Source organism: Cygnus olor, chromosome 4 (genome assembly GCF_009769625.2).
Source record: "Cygnus olor isolate bCygOlo1 chromosome 4, bCygOlo1.pri.v2, whole genome shotgun sequence".
Taxonomy (NCBI): domain Eukaryota; kingdom Metazoa; phylum Chordata; class Aves; order Anseriformes; family Anatidae; genus Cygnus; species Cygnus olor.
In genome coordinates this window covers 64,559,609-64,582,903 of record NC_049172.1, presented here as the reverse complement: position 1 = coordinate 64,582,903, position 23,295 = coordinate 64,559,609, and the positions used below count along the sequence as shown (strand labels likewise).

General features: G+C 36.9%; 1 protein-coding gene across 9 annotated transcripts in view; it reads right to left on the bottom strand.

Moving 5' to 3' along the window:
* STK32B (serine/threonine kinase 32B) overlaps positions 1-23,295 on the bottom strand; it is a 192,795-nt gene that overhangs the window by 123,065 nt on the left and 46,435 nt on the right. The window lies entirely within an intron of this gene.

Below are 23,295 nucleotides of genomic sequence, written 5' to 3'. Positions count from 1 at the left end.
AACTGATAAATACATAAAAATAGCACATGTTAAAAAACAAACAAACAAACAAACAAACAAAGAGTCTTTCAGACTTTCTCAAATACTCCATCAGGGTTAGTCTTTCTTATTCCACTGTATTTAATTTCCCATCTTATGAACACTCTGATCTTTTGGATTTGCTTCTGAAGGACTCAGGTTACTCATAACTGTTTATTCGCTTTGGTGAAAAAATGATTTGTCTAAAAAAAATTTAACCAATAGAAGTCCCTGGGCACAATGGGTTTGCTTATAGAGCATTAGAAATGTTACTGAACTGTATTTGATTGAAGTGATTGCTGCTGTATGGTGAAATACAACTTTTGCAGCCAAGATGCCAAATTTGCTAGCCACTGATTCCTGAAACTCAGACATGGAAAATGTATAATGAAGTACTGCATATTCTGCCTTTGATGTGAACATCTAAGCCCTTAATTTGGAAGACATGTACGCATGAATCAAAGAAAAGATATACCCCAGAGTTTCAGTTAATTTCAGAGTAGCAGAGCTATAGTTGCACTATTATTTCTGAACTTTTCTACTTGGCTATGTACTTAATGGAATGAAAGAGAATTATAGCAGGAGGTGGAATGTGATTTGAGCTCAACTCTGAGTTTTGAATTATGGATGGCTGTATTATCTTTGCACGAATAGAAAGGCAAAATAGCAGCTAATAATCTGCAATGGAATCAAGATACACAAGAAAAGAGAAGTTAATTTACAAGCTTTTCAATTTCTATGGAAGATTGGAAAACAAAACCTAACAAGCAAGATTGCTTTAATTTATATGTAGAAGAGTAATTTGAAGGGAAAAAAACAACACATGAAAATACATGAAGGGAGAGCAATGAGGACAAACAGTATCTCAGCAGGGAATTCCTCACTTATTTGTCAAAATTAGTCAGATAGCACCACACAAAACAAGTCAACTATTTCCTAACAATCGGAAGATGTTCCCAAATGAAAACCAAAGCACAAAGCAATGTTTTGGGGAGAGCAATACCATATGGCTGCTGAACCAACCACTTTTTCCATCTGTTTCAATGAACTTCAAATATCTCAGGTTATAAATAACACAGAAAACACAGCTTGAGAAGTCTCTTGTACACACACAGCACATATGAGTTGATCTTTATCAAATAACACTTACATTCTATACCTCAACCAGTGAGGCTGTAGGTCCTGCATTGAAAGTGTACACTAGCATTTCCTCTACAGCTCAGAGAAATTGCTTCTGTTCTTTTCTTTACTGCTTTGAGACATGCTCAATATATCAAAACTCTCAATATTTCAAAACTGTTACAGATTCTCTTGAAGAGGAGAAATGAAGATTGTCTCCTTGAAGAAGACTCCCCTCTTAATAGGCTGCTTGGTGCTCAAAAGAGGAAAAACACACCTATGAGACTTTCTGAGTAGAAAAGAAAATCTCATCAATCTCCGTCTAATCCTGGTGTTACTCTGATGTTAGATCCGCCTGTGAGAACAGACATAAAAACAAAGAATGAGATGTGAGGTTCTGATTTATTCTGTACAAGGAACATTTCAAAATTATGGCACGTGTGTACTGTTAGTAGACAGCAGCTGTTTTACATTAATGGTTAGAAGAGTAGGTGTTGACTCTTCCTGTAGAAGATAAATAAGCCCACATGGCGTTAATGTGCCAAAAGGCCTTTACTATGCTGGTGCTTTATGCATAAGCTTCATTCATTTTTCAGCCATGTTGCAATGGCTTTCTACTAATCTCACAGGATCATTGTGGCAGACCTTCAGTGCCCTTCTGAATCTAGTAAGTATATGGTGATGCCTTTTTAAATGTGACCCTGGGACTGTAGTGGCAACACGGGGTTCATGCTTGAAGCAGAATTCAAGCCACATTCATCTAGACTTGAGCTAATATTTAGCAGAAATTCTAAACCTTTGCTTAGAAGTTCATGAAGATAATACAAAAGCTATTGGGTTTTATGGTAAGAGTCATTTTGACAAGTACACATGCAAAAGATCTCAGATGAACAATGGCAGAAGGGAGAGAACTGGGACTGTTCAGCCTGGAGAAGAGGGTATCAACGTGTATAAACACCTGAAGGGAGGGTGCAAAGAGGACAGAGCCAGGCTCTTTTCAGTGTTTCCCAGTGCCAGGGCAAGAGGCAATGGGCCCAAACTGAAACATGAGAGGCTCCATCTAAACAGGAGGGAAAACTTTACTATGCAGGTGATGAAGCACTGGCATGGGTTTCCCAGAGAGGTTATATTGTCTCCTCCTTGGAGATCTTCAAAAGCAATCTCAACACGGTCATGGGCAACCTGCTCTGTGTGTCCCTACTTGAGCTGGGGTTTGGAACAGATAACCTCCAGAGTCCCTTCCAATCTAAACCATTCTAAGAATGAAAATGTTCCCTCACCTGGCTGTTTCCAGGACTACCACAAGATCTATCAGCCTTATGGGCCGGGCACATTTCTCACCACTATGAGGCAATGGGAGAGGCTCTCCAGATCACTTTTCAGAGGGAACAGGAGAGTTAGTTAGGACCTAGTGGTTATAGGATGTAGGGAAGGTGAGCAGGATAAGCGGACTGGGAGCCAAGTATTGATAGGGTAATAAGTCTGGGCTGGACATACTCATCTCTATGAGTGAGACAACAGGGGGAGCTGACTATGGGAGGGTCCACAAGGTCCTGGACAACTGCCAGGGAGGCTGTGGGATGATCTGCAGGCTGACTGAGAGAGCCATTTACAGGTGTGTGTGTATCTTTGTGCTTGAGGCACCTGGAGACAAAATGATCCAGGACCTAGGTCCTTGCCCCAAGGGCCCCCATTTGTCTGTAAAGACCCAAAGACACAGACTGAGATACAAACAGAGCTGCTAGCAATTTAGCAGGAATTCAGGTGGGGTTCCCAAATAACGTAACACTGAGAAAAATCCAGGGCTGCCTGATGGAAAAGCTCAGATTGTTAGCAATAAAGATATATACCGCACTTACGGCCAATGCTGACTAACTTATACCCACAACTGCTCAGGGCACAAGTTCCTATTTCGTTATTGCTGTTCCTTTCTGTAACACATACGTGTACCAGATCTGGCAAAGTCAGTAGTGATTGCTTTCTACTGTTGTTCTGTGATCTGCATTTAAAGCAGGACTAAAATTCTGCTTTTTCACATTTGCAGGCCAGATTCAATCAGGAAAACAGAACACAATAACTCTTTGTGGTACTCCTGCATGTCCCATAATGTTTATGAGAGTATTTTTTAATTTTGTGGGAGAGATATTAAAGCATCTCAATTTGTCTCCAAGACTGCCATTTATGCTTCCCTACATCCTAAAAAGCCCAATTCATAAAAACAGTCAGACGTCCTATACAAATGCATATCTTGGGGACTAAATCTCAGAATTTAATTAAGTCTGATCATGCGCAATCACTTCTGAGGTTCATTGCAATTTATTGAGATGTGCAAGTGGAAAACAGAACATTCTAGATGCCCAGTTACATATTTTCTCCCGTGCTGCTGAGCACAATTCATTATGCATGTTCTATTTTTTTTTTGACTGTGTTTAGTCTACATTCAGAAATAACTAGTGGCTTATCTCCCCTAGAGTACCACACAGCATGGGTCAGAAGAATTTCACTCAAGCTCTCATGTATTGAGTTCAGTAATCTGGATTTGACTACATAAAGTAGCTTCCAGGCATTTAAGTGAATCAAACTCACTCGTTTAGATGGTTCAGATGAAAGAGTGCAGAAAGTTCTTAGGTGTGTAGAAGCAAGATTAAAATATTAAAATGGAAGTTCTTACAAGATATTTTTGGATTTTCTTTGAATATTAGAAGCATCCTCATATGTTTTTTTCTTAAAAAACAAACAAGCACACACACAAACACACATACACACCAAAAAAAGAAACCATCAAAGAACACCACACCACTCTTAGACTATCAGTAATATCAGAGCTCTGCTATGGGATGTGAAAACAGAACACAATGGGTTTCATTCTGCCCTCAAATTGTTCATAAGCCCCCCCCTCCCCCCCCTTTTTTTTCCAAAATCACAGACCTTTTACAAATAAACCCAAAAATCGAATCTAGAAAACTTAATGAGTAGCAAAAATATTTTTATTCTTGAGTTATGACCACAATAAAGAAAGAGTAATATATAATTATTAATACACCATTTTTACGTGTGATTTGTAGAAGTTAAGATTGTAAAAGAAACTCCTGCTCAATATGGAATGAAACCATAGTTTATGTTATATGATGCTATGAGGTCAATATGTATTTTATAGAAAGAAAATAAAAAGCAATGGTCATTGCAGACAAATTGGTCTTCCTTGAAGTTAGGAATATACACCAGACATAAACAGAGAGTTATTCTGGTTGAAGTTAAATTCTCTCTCCAAATTCACTACTGAAACAGCTTTTCGTCAGGAGATATATACCAATCTGACCAAAGTTGAGTTCTGAAACCAATTTTCCTAGTCTATAATTGAGTAACTAAAAAGTAACTTTCAGAAAACCTCCAACTTTTACTGATAGCAAAAAATAAAAAATAAAAATAAAAAAAATGCATGCAACAGACTGCATTGAATCATACAATGTAGTTATACACTGTTCCTCTGTTAAGGTGGAAGTCTATATGATCAACCTCTACATCTGAAACCTAAACCATTGTTGATGGAGTTATCTGTTACGTTTCACTTTACCCTGTTCTCCTGGTGCTGCTCCAAAGGACTCAAAGCTTTAGAAAACCTGAAATTAAGGGGTGAAAAGTGACATGACAATAGCAGCGGGAGTTAGTAACACTAACTAGTTTTTAAACACAGTATCTGAACAAAATCTCTGCACTCTTACCAAAGTAGCTATTAAACAAAGGTAGACAGCTACATCTTTCAAACTATTGTTGGCTCCTAAGGGAGCGTAGTGGTGTGTGGGTCATAGAGCTTCCCAGTGAAAATATGATATTCTTGATCTTCCTCAAAAAAAATTAGCTGTGACACCCTTACATCCTGCATAGCAATAACACAGTCACAAACAAACATTGCTTGAGGAAAGATGTGACAAAATACTAATTAAGGGGCTGCTTAGTTACGACTCCTTCCAGTGAAAGCCAAATACACAAAAGTTTTGCACAGAAGCTTTGACAGCAAATATTCCGTTTGGGAGGCTGATAAACATCCGTTTCAACAAGACATTCTTTGATTAAACAAGCTTCTCCATTTCTGATTCATTTTGTAAGAAAACATGTGCAAAATGAATAAAACCATTTAATTTATTCATTACATGGGTCATTAGCTTTTCATTTCTAAAAAGCAAACCTGTCACAGTATTTAGCTAGACTTATAATTAAAATACATATAAAGAGACTTCCACTCCTGTGTCCGTTAATTTTGTATTTGAAAGGCTAATGAATGAACAGCCTGTTTCTAGCAGAGGATATGATTACACTATCCTTTTAGTTTGGTTCAGGACCACGTCTTACATGAGACTGGTCTGGCAGGACACAAGCAAAGTTCTTTTTGGATGAAATTAAATGTTAAGGCAGAGTATAGTATTGCTTTTCATGTTCTCCAGCCACTAAATGGCATTCAGTTAGCAGGACCAGACCAGAGTTAGTCCAATGTGAAATTGTCACAATGGGTACAACAGGGCTGCTGCTCTTCAAGCGTGTCCTGTGGGGCTATCTTAGCTTTTAACACAGACATTGACATATTTATTGCTGCATTTCCATGTATAGATAGCTTCTGGCTGAATGTTCTTTCTCAACAGTCAGAAATGCTAGATTTGCCATGTTTTCATAGACAGCTGTGTATTGGTAACTTACAGGAAGCTAGGTCAGCTGTGAGAGTGCCTGCAATGGAAGTGTTGCTTGTATCAAAGAGAAGGCTGTGTGACACTGGCTAAAATAACGTCCTTAGAAACAGGAAAGCAGAGCCCTACAGGGTGATGGAATATTTATGGGATTTGTCTCACTGCAATGACCATCACTTTTAAATCCAAATGACTGTTTCAACTGTATAGATTAATTAGGGAAAAAAATAAAATGCCACTCTGGTTTCCTATTGTTCCCATTAGCTTTGGCATGAAATGAAGTAGCTGGGCATTTAAAAAACAAGCAAACAAAGAAACCAATCTTACAGCAAAACAAAAAGCCAACTATGATTCAGAAATACATCTTTAGGCATCCAAGATTAAAAGTGAATAGGTAGAGTGTGTGGGTTTAAACAAATATGAATAGAATTTAACTTACTTATTTTAAATATATTTAAAAATACACATATCTATGGTCATAGTGGGAATTACTGGATTTTGATCTGGTCAAATTTTGGGAGATTGACAATATTTTTATTTTTTTTTTAAGTTGAGGATGAAAGCTGATGAAGTTTTAACTGAATGGTGTCATGATACAATTTTAAATATAGAATAAATAAAAGTGCTCTGAGGAGCAACAGATGAAAATGGGCTTTCCATCTAAAATGTAATATTAAGGTTTTAAAACCATTTCTTATTTGAGATTTTGAAGAAAATGTTAGCATATCTGAATTTTGTGAAATGCTTTAGGAAGCAACTGAAATAAATCACTTTGGTAGTACAATATCTTAGAAATTATTAAAATTATTAATATATTAATAATTATATTATTAAAATCCTTTACAACCTGTACATATTATAAACTGTAGCAGGTCTGATGAAACATCTGTATCTCTATTTCATTGTCATTAAAACTTACCTTTTTTTCTTCTCTCATTTTTTTTTTTCTTTTGACAATGAAATACTTCAGACCAAAGAATATGTTTTTGTTTTCCAGTAATAGATTGAAGAATGTGACAAAACTGACCTGTTCTGGTAAAAAATGATATTTTTTTTAATAAAAGGGGGACTATGAACATTGCTAATGGACTACTTTTTCTTCTACCAAATTTTGTCATTTGCATGGTAATTGGTACTTTCTTTTTCCAGCAGAATATGTCTCTGTTTGTTGTTGTTGTCTTGTTTTCTGAAAATATTTTATGTTGTACTGTTGGGAGGTTTTTGTTTGTTTGTTTGGTTGGTTGTTTGTTTTTTTTTTTGGGGGGGGAGCAGGTTCAACAAGCAGTATCTAATGATATAGAAAATGTATCCCTTTTTCAAAATACAAATTTACATACAAAATAAGTGAATTCATATCAGTAACATATTTTGTAGAGAGATATAAATACCGTTCTTTTACTATTACCAAAAAATATATGTTTTACTAGAAAAAGTGTTTGACTTATGGTTTCTTAAATTCTAGAGATTTCTACACACCTTTTCCTGAGAGGAAACAGAAAATGAGCTAACCTTAAGACACTTCTTAGAGATCAAGGACCATGTGGTTCTGAATAACGAAGAGGTTGCAGCTCACAGATAGATCACATACTTTCCCACTGACGAAAACATAATATCATGAATGCGACCAATTCAATCCTAACTGGAGCAGTTGCTCCAAAATGCTCATTTCAGAAAAGATTTGCACATTTAACTATTGCGACTGTGGCAGTGCTATAGATATCAGTCTGCAGCAAAAAATCTTTGAGGGCAGACTTTACAAGTATAGCACAAGGAAAAAGTGCTACCATTTTCCAAACTCTAAGGGAGTTCAAGGGACATATGGAAGTAGCAAATAAACAGTAAATTTACTGAAAAGTACAAAAGCAAAACAAATTGAAAAAGCAACAACAACAACAAACAATAGCATAACAAAGATGTCCTTAGAGTCAGGAGTTGGAGTGTTTGAGAAGAAATGAGTGGTCCAAAATCTGCACCATCTTAGTACAGGAAAATGAAGACTGTCATCACAGCAGCCCTCAGGAAAAAGAAATTTAATAAATCACAGGAGAGCACTGCTGACAGTTTGGATGCAACACAGTATTATTAGCCTGCCTTAATGCAGTGCAATGTTAATGCAAGGAAAGAAGGACATCTCAGTGCACAGCCTTCAAATTAACTCTGACCTAACACTTTATTATTGGAAGATTTGTCAATGAATTCTTCTCATAAAAAGATTACCTAAAGCTTCACTGCCAACTAATCACAGATCCAAAGGTTTTAGATGATGTCTTAGTCCTATCCTCTTATAAAATGAAATATATGTGATGGCAAAGATGCATCTGTTTTAAAATCTGAATCTGTGTAGAGTCTGCTGGAGGCAAACCATTGAGACATTTGGGCATCTTGTATACATTTGTCATAATCTGTCTTACAGATAGCATAATACAAAAGACTAAATTTTACTCTCAGAAACAATTGTACAACCTTAAAACCTTCATCTATACAGTGTAATATCAGTAAATCTCAAATCTAAGAAAGATAGTTTGGTCAGTTTACAGGTTATTTTATTCAATCAGGTATTTCTGATATATTTTTTTTTCTATTTAGGTAGCAAAAATATCCTTACATTTTCCTCTTACGTGCCACACTTCCTCTTACATTCATGACAGAATAAACAAGTTCCTCTCTTGTTTATATCTATTATGACCACTTCAGTGTTCCTGAAGCAGACACAGCATTGGCTTACATGAGAAAAAAAAATCTTCAGAAAGTTTTAGCTCTAATAAAACCTGTCTACATTAAATAAATTAATTTCAGTGAAACTCTACTTATAGTGCTGAACTTTACTTTAGTACCAAATGTTTCTATGGGTAAGGGCTTTAAGGTTGTACATCACCTGCAAAAGTACAAAAAAAGAGAAACCCACAGAGCAATACAGCTATAACAAATGGTCTGCTGATTACAAGGCAAGGACAAAGTCAGATGCAATAGTCCCACGTACTTGCACAATGCCTTGGACACAATACTGTAACAATATTAGGTTGAAGCATCCAATAGGACAGAAAATTAGTGTTGGATCCTTAGAAATAGATGCAATGATCTCTCAGATATCTCAGTGTCTTGTACTTGCATTCAATAGATTGCTTGCTAAAGATAGAACTGGTTCTTGACCATATAGAATGTTTTTAGTCAGATAACTGTATTTACAAGATATGCATGAGAGGCTGATATACGGGTGGAAAACATCTGCAACGTTGGGAAAGTGAGGTCATATTTCCTGTGTTCTAGAAAATATTACATTAATATTTACAAATAGATGCGAAAATATAGGGTGTTATTGGTGCTACTTTCATAGAAAGAAAGTAAAGAAAAAATATGCTAAAAAGACGAATAATATGAGCAAACAGCTGAAAAAGAAACAAAGATCAGGAAAGAAAAAAGGACGAAGGAGCAGGCATGGAGAGGACAGAAAAGGGATGATAAGAAATAAGGCAGAAATTTGTCAGTCCCAGAGCACAAATCAGTTACACTTGGATGACCTGAGGCTCCTCTGAAGACTGCTACAGGTAATGGCACACAAGAGATAAGTTTGTACGTTTCACAACTTTCAACTTTATAAATCCCCAGCCAAAAAGTCTTGGGACCTACTGAAGACAGAGAAGGGTGGGTGGTGACAGCTACCGATGTAATTCTGAGGTAAAGCTTAGTTTCCACAGCAAGAAATTTTAATTGTTTTTCAGTCAACACCCTGGAGAACAAAAGGAAAAGGAGGATGAAAACAAGTCTAAGGAAAAAAACAGACTTCTAAACAACTAGAAAACCTATTTCTGTGAACAGTTTTACTTTCATATTTTGATCTAAAGGAAAAAAATTAGAGAGAGTATTCTGAGCTAAGAGCGAAATTAGAGTAGTCTTGTTAACTCAAAAAATAACACTGATGCAAATCTGGTGATACAACTCAGATTTAATGAAAATATTCTTGTCCATACAGCTAGAACACAAAACAAAAACCCCAAATATGTAGTAGTTAGGTCAGACATTTCCTTGTTTCCAACCTGCTGTAATCCTTTCTGTTAGCACAAAGAAGGCATGAATGGTGCTAATTGCTGTAAAAGTGCTGTCATAACCGAATGAAAGCATTTCACACCCATTCTCTGTGGGAATGTATATATGATTCAAAACAGCAGAGACTTCAGCCAAAAAAAAGCTTGTCATATTTAAACTAATTCTCTGCTGTTGTTCTCTGTTCTCTCTGTTCTCTGTTGTTCTCTGTTTTCTACTTTAAGCGTAAAACAAAAATTACAAGTTAAAATTAAAGTAAAATTACAAGTAAAAATTAAATGCTGTTAGTAAATTCAGTGGATCTCAAGAACCTCTTCCTGAAGTAGAAGAAATTTTCATCTTCATTTTAAACTTTAATTTTAAGTAAACTGAGGCAAAATCACCCTTGGGTTATATTTTTTTCCTAGCAGTACCTTCAGAAGGTGAGGGAAAAGTGAGATGTTACCAGGAAAGGGTAGACACCTAGAGGAAAGACAAATGCCATGGACACACCAAGAGCACATGTGACAGCACTGACCTGTGGACTTCTGAAGCTCAGGAAATTCAAGGATAGGGGAAAGTCTAGATGAAGAGTAAGTAATAACTTGTCTCTCCACAGCCAGCTCCTAATCTTTCATCTAGACATGGGGTAGCTATTTTTTTACATTACAGATACATTCTTCTTTTCTTATATGGATAAGAACTCCAGCCCAAAGGGAAGCACAGTCACATTCGTCAAATAGGTACATGCTTCACTGAAGGAAGGAGAGGTACCACTTTTCCATAGCTGTCTGTTTATTTCTCTGAAACATAAAAAATTATTCTGATGCCCTGACTGCTTCCTGTTTAAACAGAGACAGATTTGATTGCTGAAAGTGCCACACAGATGCATCTTTCATTTCCTCCCTTTCAGTTGCTCCTGTTTGTGACTCACTATTAGCAATTTTAATTATAAAAGCCTCCAGTTATTATTTTTGCATTCTACCATTGTTACTTATTGCTAAGTACCTAACTCTAATTATGACAAGGTAATTACCATTGTGGAATTATGACAGCCCTCTATCTTTGACTTAAAATATTAGAATCAATGATTCTGCCTCTAAAGAAGTCACCAATATAAAATACTGATCAAATAATTTTACTTTCAGTGACAGGAAGGAACAAAATGTGGATATTTAGGACTGGCAATTAGCAGGAGACTTCTCTGAACACAAAGGCATTTAAATCAGCAGCGGATGTCTGAAAGGACAAAGATATAGTTATTTGCAGTATGTATGAACTGTGGGGTGTTTATCACTTAATGAGGCTTAAAGCTTTTCACTGTTCTGAACTGGGTCCTTGGAGACCGATTCCAAAACAATATTTGTTGCACGGTGCCTTAGGTGCTTTAACTACTGTACTACTGAAGACCTTTAATTTCTAATCATGCTGCCCACCCTTCAGTTCTAACATTTTACCTGCTAACCCCAAAGAGGCAGTGTCAGTGTCTTCACCTTAAAGAGAACCATCCCTATCACAGCACTGCATTGCCAGATTCTGCAACACTATGCTTGCAAGTTGGCCCTATAGCTTTTATTCTGTTACCCGATACTCCTTGCAGCTTCTAGTTTGTAACCTCACAACCCAGTAGATAATATAGTATGTAATTGGTTACATATCTCAAAGTTGCCTAACAATATCCATTCACAGAGCTTAGCAGCCAGTCATCATATGAAACATGCATGTGAAGTGTTCTCCCATGAGTTCTAATGGCATCATAAGCAAGAAAATGCCAGGAAGATTGAGGGAATCCTGAGGAAAGGTACGTCATTCCCATGGAAAAGTGTTTGTAGACACTTGTGCACTGGAAAGAATGTCCATCTGGCACTTCCCTGCCACATCTTCCAGCTGGCCACTACTGAGTTTTTCCCATCTCTATTTTTCCTCCTCTTTTCTTAATGCAACAGGACACACACACACACACACGACTCTCTTCTCTCTGCTAACTTTGTGCCATCAGTTGTGGACCCTGCTGCTATACCTTTCAGCAGGCAAGCTTGTCTCAACTTTTTTTGCACCATATTGGTGCTCCTTTGGACATCGGTGTCCTCTAGGAGAGCTTTGCTGTTTCCTTTTTTTTTTTTTTTTTTTTTGATAGGCTCTTGATTTCAGTGTCTAAGTAAGGCATTACAGGTGTGCTTTTAAATGTCTTCTAAGTGACATAAGCCTAGAGCTCCATACTATATTGAGAATTACATTGAGACAGTTGAGAGATACCACAAAGTGTGTCTAAATTACAGCTTTAGATGAGGGGCATAATTCTGAAGTGATTAGCCCCACAGCCCCAGCTACTGTGGTCTGATACACTTTACTGAGCAGTCTAGAAGCCCATTCATTTGGAATGAACAGGAAGATGCACTTTAGAGATGCAGCTGGTACACATCATGAGACACACAGCCCACAGGCCCTAGATTTAGGTTGAAGTAAAGCACCTTTAAATTAATATAACGGGGTTCTTAAACCCTCAGCAACAATTGCTTAATTCTACAAATCCATTCCAAAAGGGCAAGTCGTGTTCTTCTTGCTAGTATAAACACAGCCTTAGAGAACATAATAAAATGTAGTCAGAAATTTTAGTTACCTGTTATCTATTGACTGCTGGTTGTAAAAGTTTTTCCTGTTTCTCCAAACAGAACTGTCACTTACTGCTGTTCTATGGATAAATTCATCTACCTCTTCACCCATCATTCATCATCATTTTATGTTTCTGTAATAAAGACCAAGATGTCCCAGTTCATTCTCAATCAAAACTGACCTGAACTAATAAGCCTGTGGGTTTTGGAAGACTAACTAAAGAGAAAAAAACAAAAGCCTTGAATCTTTGGTCTCCTTCACAGTCTCCTACAGAAGAGATGTTAGCTTCATTTGAATTCTCAGTTCAAAAAACCAGTTCATCATGCAAAACAATCTGCTGCAACTTAGATGAGAGGACAACATCAAACTCAAATCATAGGAAATAACTCTACCTAGCTAAGTTTTCTCAAGGTCATGAAGGAAAGTTTATGATTGCATTAGTAGGAAAGGACATTTACATTGCCAGTCTGGATAGAAAGCTTTGCTTTTCAGTAGAGAAGGTAATGCATTTATTAGCCTAAAAATTAAGAAGAGTAGAAGGCAACTTTAATATATCTTTTGCAACAATATCTTAAAAAACAAGCAAACATGTCTAAAGTAAGTATCTTTCCTTTATTGGGCCCCAGATGAACTATAGACCTAAGCTTAGTTGTCTAATGTGTTTTTTTCCTGTGAGTTAGTGAGGTGCTTTGATAGGTAGATCTCATGTGGGAAATACAGGTCAGGATACTATGAAAAACAAAGGCAAAACATGCACAACAAACCCTTAAAAATAAAAGACTTTTTCAGACTGTACCCCATTTTTTTTTGGCACAGAATCCCCTTTTTTTCTGCACCAGTTAGACTTCAGCTATACCCTGTTTATCCCATCATGCTGCTTTTTCTCCCCCACCAAAGTCAAGAAGCATCTTCCTCCCTCCAGAAGAGCTCTTCTAGTTCTCTTGCCCCTGAGGGGGCTGGGGGGATTACAGAAGCCTTTGTGAGGGTTAGGAGCTATTGAAGTTACAGGCATTGGGTACTTTTCACATGGTATTTTGCACTGTTGAATTTTTCCCTTTCCTTTTGGCAAAGAAGGGAATTGAGACTTTTTTTTTTTTCTTTAAGATATCTTTACATTGCTTTATGTTACATGCCAGAAGAACATTATTGCAGGGGAAGTTACCACTTACTAGAATTTTGATTGTTCCCATTTTTAAATTAATAAAAAAGAATAATAAAAAATTTCCTTTGGCAATTTCAGGGTCAAAGAGTTCTTCTGCCAAGTACTTAAGACCTCCTGCTTCCCAGCTTTTTGGACATACTTCTTTCCTTGTGTAGCATAGTTACTATTCATAGAACCAGTTACAGCTTAAATATGCCTGTGTGTCACAACAGTTTGCAGTAAACTGCTCCTGGATTAATTTGTATAAATGTCAATCTTGACTAAATTCAGCCTAAAAACAGACCCCGAGATACTGAAAAATTATCTTGAATAAGCCTCCCAGCGCTAAAGAATATCTACTCTTTTGCCCAGGAACTACCAATGGGCTTAAATACAAGGCACCCCCATCTCCCTGGCCCCTGCACTCCTCTACTGTCCTGCGTCTGACTTGAAAATCACTAGAACTGTATTTAGTTCTCTTCTGGCCCACTTCATGCTTTCTTTTCTTTCTTTTTTTTTCTTTTTTTTTTGGGTGAGGGAGGTGGGGAGTGGGGGCAGGGGTGGTGGCAGAGGTGGAAGGTTAGTGATTGGACTAAACAGGCTTGTGTTTTCTGTGGTAGTTTCATAGATAAACCACAGTACCACATCCCTTAGAGCTTCTATGCATATTTCCTGTCAGATCAGTCTCCAGGATCAGTAGGAGAGGATTGCACATACTCTTTCAATAACCCTTTACAGACAAAAAGTTAATCCATCCTTCATCTCCAAGACTTATTCATTTCCAAAAGCCCCATTACTATTGTCACTGTCATTATTTCTGCTTCTTCAGATGCTTTCAACTTTGTCTTATACTCAGATTATGTCAGCAGTACATAGAAGGGAAGGCAGTATTACTCTAAGATAAACTGAGCCAAAGGGGAGGGTTTTGAGTATCCCCACAAATAATGAACCAGTCTCTAACACTCTCCTGTAATTCCTTCTCTTTGAATGAAGGCTGTCACCACTGTAATCAGACGCCTATTCAACCCATCCATTTTTGTAATGACCTAATTCTCCAATGCATCCTGTATTAGGAGGTTCAGTTTGGGCTTTCATTTGTAATTCTTTTCACTCTCCATCACATCTTTACACATCAAGTCCACTTTCAGAGGTTCCTTTTTCACATAGCTACCTCATACTTCCATCCTCAGGCTTTGCTTATTTTTCAGACTTATTTTTCTCAGCAGGCAATGCTTTGCTTTCCTAAAATGTTAACAGAATCAACAGGTTTGATTTGGCAAACTCCTTGTACAAAGTGGACCTTTTAATTGTCAAAGGCAGAATTTAAAAAAATCAATTTTTGCCTGGTATTTCTCCTTAGAGGCAAGTAGTAACAGCAAGCACTTACTGAAGTCCCAAGTTACCTACTCAATAGAAGTCTATAAGATGCATCCCAATACTTGATTAAACCTTAATGTGAGACTGTTTGTCTCAAAAATCTGGATGTGACCTTGTCTTCTTTCTCACTGCAGTTGTTTTCAGTGTTTGTTTTCCTTAAAAACCCCAAACAAAACAAGCAAGTCCTTTTCCCAGCACTCTAGCCCCCTTCAGAGTATACATCTTTGTGCTGTTTAGTGGTTTTGGTATTGAAGTCCTGCAAAGTTTTCTACCATTTGTCATATGATTATATAAGGTATGAAATATCATTTCTTACGGATAGCACATTACTAGTTAGGTGGAGCAGGGTGGGTACGTACCAGGGCTTGCTTGTAACCAGATATCCTGCAGTCAATTGTTTGAGCATTCTTAGACTTCCATAAGACCACCTCTAGAAGGGCTCAGAGTGATAGTGTGTGTGTGGAGCAGGGGACACACACACACAGTTTTTGTAGCTGACCAACTTTTGCCTACCACCAAGAATGGGGGCTTATCGAGGCAGAGACTTCAGATCATCCTCTCCAGATGCTGCTACGTATTTTTCAACTGAATATGCTCATTAGTTGAATTAGGCACTTTTATTTGTTTTGTCATAAACTATGGCAACTGCCCCACAGGTGTCTGAGCCTGAGTTTCATCATACTTTGAAGCTTCTTCTGCTTTGAATTTTTCTTGTGGGGAGGGGGAACCACAAGCACAGCAACTTCTCTGGCTTGTGCCAGAGACACAGATGCAACACCTCATGTTTAATTATTTTTGGAGCTATTTTAGGAGAAGTATTCACCGACACTGATGCTCTAGAAAGGCAGCTGAAAATAGGAAGAGATATTCTGCATGTGTGTGTTTCGACAAAATATGTCAGTGCTCTCCATCTCACAAAACAGAAATAGCATTTTAAAGTGGAATACACTGTTCATACAAAGTCAGCTGACCATTTTGGAGATGGCTGCCATATTTTGAAGACCTTAATCAGATCAATTTGACAGTAAGTGTGCAGAGAGTATTCAGACCTTTACTTGCCCCAAGTTTCTTCTCTGCCGGCATTTGTGAAAATGTACATTGACTTCATATCTCCCCCCATGGGGAAGCCTACAGCTATCTTAAATGCTACAGGGTAACACTAATGATTAAGAGTAGTAATATGACTTATGTTTAAAGAGGCGTTTCTCTAAACACTTCTTATGGTAAGAAACAAGCTTTCTCTAAAATATGTATGCAAATGAGACTGTTGCAGGTACCTGAGCTCTTCTTGTCTTTGCCTCCTGACTGAAGCAGTGAGCAAATGTATGACTTCAATTTGCAGCAGAACTGGGGTCAGCATTAGAGAATCAAGATGTTTCCAAATATTCTGAAGTTTTCCAGTAGAAGAAAGATATTTCAAAAAATAAATAATTTTAATCAACAAGCTATTTTCCATTAAATTTATTGTTAAAACAACTTTCAAAGACCTCTTATATACAACTTTCTTATAAACATGTAGTTGACATACAGCATGACAGCCACGCTCTGTTTCACTACTGTTATTACTGCATCAGTTAGGATAAAAATCCTTCTTAGATTTAAACATACTACTCTGTAAATAGCAAAGAACTGGAGTTGCAGATCAACAGCCCATAATAGTTTACACTTTTATAGAAGGCTGCTGTAAATGAAGAGACAGCAGTATAACATGTGACCAAACACTCAATCTAATTATTTAAATGTATGTCACATTTTTAAGGCTAGTGACTAGAATGTGAATTGTCAGTTTTAACTACTGGCTTTGATTGATTTGTCTCTCTTTGCTGTCATGGAAACCCACATAAAATTAAAGACAAAGAAACAATAGAACCTAATTAATTAATGTCCCATGCATCTCCTGTACAGCAGAAGTACTGTGCAGTTATTCGGAACATTATGGCAGCACCCATGACATGCTTTTCAAATGCATAGTCCAAGCATTGCTTCTCCAATAAATAAAGGAATAAATAAAAGTATGTGTATAAAATATAAAAATATATAAAGAGAAATGAGATGGCACAAGCACAGGATGGATGGAAGAGACTCCACCTCCCTCTCTACCTCACATATTTTGGAGGGTGTGTAGTATTAAAGGGCAAAAGGTCAATTTGAGCTGACCTTTCATTTACTTTCTGAAGCCTGGCAGTTGCTCCATAAGAGCAAAAACTGGCCTGGTTAGAAACAACAGCCTGTAAGGTTGCCTTGTGAGGAGACATAAGGGTATAGACACTGGTAGAGGGAGGAAGCATCAAGGTGGTAACAAGAGGATGTTAAAGAAATAGTTGGAAAAGAAGGATTTCTCCTTGTTAAACATTTTGCCATCCACCTTCTCTCATTCATCTGCAATGATATCTATATATATTATTTACAGACATGATTTTTCTCCAAATGTTTGATGTTTGAAAATGTAGGAACCATCACATCTTACTTTTCTAGACTGGTCCTTAGAAGAATGTTCTGCAGGTGTGACAAAAACAGGTGATGCTTTTATGTTCCTGCTTCAGCTTCAGGTGAAAATTCATTATTCATTGAGAACATGGAATAGGGTAGAGGATAGCACAACTTTTTTTTTTTTTTTGTTCAAGTTCTCTAAGTAAGGAAGACAGGAGATTAAAAGAAATGTGGCGTGTTTTTTTTGTTGTTGTTGTTTGTTTGTTTTCCCCAAATTAATTAATAGATGGTTATAAGACTTTGCCTTTACCACTGATCACCTAACAAAAAACACCACGTCTCAGTGAAAGAGACACTGTCATTTAATTTCACTATAACTATGCTTTCTCCACTTTTGGAGTATGAATGAATAAACCAGAACAAAGCATCTGAATCAATTTACACACAACTGATGAAATGGAGGGGAGATAGGGAGGAGGCAGGAAAAAAAATGTTTGAGCAGAGAGTGGACCTGTTTCTGCTAACACAGCACTGTAAGGGCTGACAGCGGCAGTAATCGGACCCTGCTGCCCACTGCCCTGGATCATCAGCCTGGCTGGGAAGTCTTGGCCATGACTCCTGTCCTTTTCTGTGCGCAGTTCTGCTTCTCCCAATATGATTGCACTTGACAACTTCATTATTCTGAAGTCACTGACAGTGCCCTTAGTTGCTTGTGCCTCATACATAAAAACAGGTCGTGCCTGCCAGTACGCAGAAGGTGTTATACAGACAGGACTCCCTGCTTGAGCAGAGACTGATCTGAAGGGCCTCAGTTGTCTCTTGTCATTGGAAAAGAGTATAGACACCTCAGGAGAGCAAAAGAGCCTTAGCGACGTGCTAAGCCTGCAGTCGTCTCCTGAGTAAGCGAGATAAAAGCAAACAAAAGTGACTTTCTGGACTGTGAAATGAAACTGTTCTAATGAACAGTTACAGAATAATGAATGTAGGATGTCATTCAAGCAGGCTATACTTGTCAAAGATTGTGATAGCACTAATTAAAGATGTTATTTCATCTAAATGTATTAGCCATTGCCACTAGTTATGCAGTTAAAGTGTATTGGGCATCAGGTGTACCAAACAGCAAAAAATGGAACCACAGGCAACTCGGTATTTGTTGATGGGGCATCCCAAACTTGGCATGTCAGAACAGTATTCAAAATATTTTAACATACTTTTGAATTATTTACATAAAAATAGAAATAAAATGAATAAATAGTAATAATAATAATAATAATAAATACTCAGGTTATTCAGATGAATTTCAGGAAATAAATAAAGTTTAAAGAGTTCACCAGACATTGCCAATGTTCATAAAATGAAACACGCCCCCAGCCAGACAGCTCCAGAGAATCATGGGACTGAGGAACAAGAGAGGAAATCCAGAAGACTACAGTCAAGCAAAAATTTCTCTGTACATCACAAGTGATTACTATACCTAGCTGAGCAAGATAAGGCCTGACTTGATTGATCAGGAGCAGAGATGCAGTTTGGAGTTGTTTAGGTGCTCAGATGAAAATGAAATACAAGTTCACTTAAACAGATAACAGAGCAGTGCCGACAGAAAAGTTTTATTTCTTTCTCAGCACTGAACTGGATCAAAGAGTCATAAATGTAGTATTTTCCCCCTCTTCCTGAGTGAATCATATTGTGCTGTTCAGCTGTCCCAGGCTGTCCCTGTCCATATGCAGTATGTTAGAGACTTCTATCTGGGATATGGAGGAAAAGTTGTTCATTTCTCAATAACACATGTACATGAGGACACCACATCAGAGCTACTGCCAAAGACACTGCTTTCTGTGGTTCTAGATGCTCACAATATCATTTTCAATGTCTCAGTTTCTTAAAACAAACAAACAAACAAACAAACACTTAATTCATCTTTCTACATTTTTATACCCTCACAGCTTAACCTGCTTTTTCTGTAAAGTAAAAAGTCTTCTTTCCTGTTAAAAAAATGTTAGCAAACAACACCATGCTTCATTAGTATTGCCCCATGATTTTGTGGTTCCAAATATTGATCAGAATCAGACTTTTTCCCTTTTTTTTTTTTTTTTTTTTTTTTTTTTATAAATACCTTTTTAAACATCAGATGACACCAGGCTTTCAGAATAGTGATAACAGAACTGCAAGTAACTTATCTAAGCCCATACTTCACTAATGACAGGCTTAAATGCAGGCAAACTAAACTGTACTGAACACAAAGGGAAGAAGATGATGTTGATGTTGCCTCCCAGATCTAGTAAAAATATGCAGGTGTTCACAGACAAACCCAGATTATCCAGTAAAGCTGTTTCAAGAGGTGAAAACTGTATTACTCATCATTCATACAGAATTAGTTGTACTGACTATAAAAAAACAATGCTTACACTTCTCTAAGTACTGCACTAACAAAACTATAGGCAAGACTATTTGCTACGTGATAAACAATAAGCCAACAACAGTTGAGACCAGCATAACATATTTTGTCCTTCTTAGATGTTAATATCTTAAGTGATACTTCTATATTTTTCCAGTGTCCTATGAATCTTAATTCCTAAAATTCCTTTTAAATGCATATAGCTTAGAATATGCTGTTCCATTTTTTATCAAATTATTTGATTATCATTTTCAAATTTTCTGTATGACAGAACATTTTCATTTTCATTTCAATTTCAGAGTATTGTCTGCAAATAGAGATTTTTCTCAAGGGAGCATTTTAAGAGTTCTAGTTCAAGGTATGCAAAAGTATTTTGGTCATTTTTTAAAACTGACTGTAGAGCTTTCAGCTCCCACAGGAAAAACAGTATGTCCAGAGGTCTGTAATTGTTCTCTCTTCCTCTTTTGAGAGATCTGAAATACAAAACCTAACCTACTCTGCTGCTTTCTAGGATGATGGAAAATGCATATTCTCCAATTTAAATTCAGCAATAGCAAATTTATTTCTTGACACAGGATTTTGTTTATTTTCTCTTTAAAATTGAGATGGATGCTATTATACTTTTAAGAATACAGGAATGTTTAAAAACATGGGCACACCCACTCAGAATCTGAGAGGTTTTCCAGCATAAAGTAGCAGATACTTATCTTGTTTAAAAACTAGGAATTGGGTTATTAAATATAGCCAGAAGGTATTCTTCATATACTCAGAAGAAACTCCTAATAGTATCTACATATATTGGAGAATTTGATATCAAAAAAGATAGCAGTGAATTAAGAAAAAAAAAACGCTAGAAAAGACTGAAGTGGCTGAGTAGTGTTCAGTCTGACAAATACTTTATGAGATTTCAATGACTAAGTTATGAAAACTACTGAATTTCATGTCCCATGGATTATTTTCGGACACCAAGTGTTTTCAGATAGTTTTTTTCAGTGACATTAATTTAAATCTCATTAAAATTATTTGCCACCAAAACTTTACAAGATTTATTTATTAATTTATTTTCAAATGTTTTTAAAGTAAATGTTGGTCTTCAAGCTCAGATATTGAAAAATCTGATTTTTACACCCATACTGCCTACATTTTGTGATTAGGCTTCATTTTTTGTGAAGACTGAACGGGAAAAATGCCTTCTCTTTTCATTCCACAGTTTACATCCCTCCCCAGGCTCATTATCACTTCTGTTTGCTTTCTTGTCTTCTCTCAACCTTCTCCCAGGCCATCTGTTGTTGAGGCAATGAAAGTTATAGTCAAGAAGAAGAGTTATTTCTATTAGTTCTGTTTCGCTTATCAGTTGGGCATCAAGACTCAGTCCCAGCACCCTGGGTTTTGGCAAGAAAGAGATTACTCCCTATGTCCTGAATAAATTCTAGTTTAGATAGTTAGAGAGAATGTCACAGGCAGAAGTCATGTTCATCCTGTCCATAACTGTTTCACAGAGGAATTTAAATATCCATCTTCTTCAGAGGCCATGACATTTCCATGGTCAGGACACAACCTGTAAAAAGTACATCATCAAGAAAAAAGGAACCCTAAATCCTCCTTTATGTGGCATATACTGATGAAACATGAGAGTTAGTCTCTCTAAGGAGAACTTTACACTGCAAAACTGTCATTAATTTAGAAACAGGATACCATTAATCATTTTTCTGAAGTCTTAGTATGAGTTCCTCTCTGCACTCTGCAAGTACAATAAATACCATTATAGTTCAATAAAATTGAATTAAATGCATTCTTATGTTGTAAAAGTCTGGAGTCTGATCTTAAAATAAGCTTTGATAAATTTTAATGAACTAAGGCAAAGAATCTCTTAAACAGGCAGGCAATATTAAAACAACAATGCATCTGGAACTTTCCTCTTTGCTTCAATTCCACTATCTACTATTTTAAAACCACTCTGATACTTTTTGTTTGTTTGTTTGTTTGTTTTTTAATGCAAAGTGTAAATTGTCTTGCACTCATGACTGATTTATTTATTTATTTATTTATTTATCTCATATGTATACAGATAGACTTTCAGCTTCTGTTCTGTCCTTTGCAAATTTGTTCAAAAAGGTTCTCAACTTTTAATATTTAGTAATATGAAAAATAGTCTTGGCATTCTAGCAGATGTAAAAAGAAAAGATCTGAACTTATTACCCAAAGAACATAATTATAGAATCATAGAATCATAGAATCATAGAAAAGGTTGGAAGAGACCTTCAAGATCATCTGGTCCAGCCATCCCCCTACTACTAATGTCACCCACTAAGCCATTTTCCTAAGCATCACATCCAACCTTTCCTTGAACACCCCCAGGGACAGTGACTCTACCACCTTCCTGGGCAACCTTTATCCAGGCATTGGAATGCCTGACTGCTCTTTCTGAAAAGAAATGTCTCCTAATTTCAAACCTGAACCTCTCCTATTGCAACTTGAGGCCATTCCCTCTAGTCCTGTCACTAGTTTACCTGTAAGAAGAGGCTGACCCGCAGCTCCCCACACCTTCCTTTCAGGTAGCTGTAGAGACCAATAAGGTCTCCCATGAGCCTCCTCTTCTCTAGACTAGACAACTCCAGTTCCCTCAGCCGCTCCTCATAGGACTTATAATTACTATACTATTACTATAATTATCACTGTTTTCATATTGCTTGCTAGTTCCATGAGGTTGTTTGTTTGTTTATTTATAATATCGAGGCCCTGACTTATCAACCTGTTATTCATAAAGAGGAACTTAGCTATATGTTTTATCTCTGCTTTGAACTAAAAGTGTTCTAAAACCTAAAATATATTTTAGGATAAACTACTAGGAGTAATTTCAAAGCCATATTACACCACTTATAGTCCAAAAATGTTAAAATTATTCTTGGAGATTATGTGTAGATCTGCAGGATCTGTTCAGTATCAGTATTTTGCAGTGCAACTATTAGGCACTTATTTTCATTCTCTAATGATCACCTACTTTGCATTCACTCTCTGGATGTATATTTATGAACTATTTTACAAGTACATGCAAGACAGTATTACAATCTGACAGCTATTCCACAATTGCAAGGCTTTGTTAACGCAGCGCTGAGCTGCATCTTGTATAGTCTGCCTCTAGCAGAGCTTTTACTACAGGCTAATTGCAGTCCTTGTTTCCATAGCATAGGTAAGAATCACTTGTGCCTGCCTGAAAATAGTAGTTGTGCATGATGAACTCATTACTCTGGCACTGATTATGAGAACTGCTTTACCTATAGGACCTTGGTTATCAGTTTAATTACACACTCTAGATATCATGTTTGGCATTCATAACCTTTAAAGCAAAGCAAAGAGAGAGAAAAAAAAAAAGAAAAAAAAAAAGCACTGTTTTCCTAAATTGGCAATTGAGGAGTCTGAAGCAATGTCTATGTCTTCAGGGCTGTCTTTCCCACCTCATTAGGCTGAGAGCACTGCAATCCTGCTCTCCAGCAAGGTCTCCT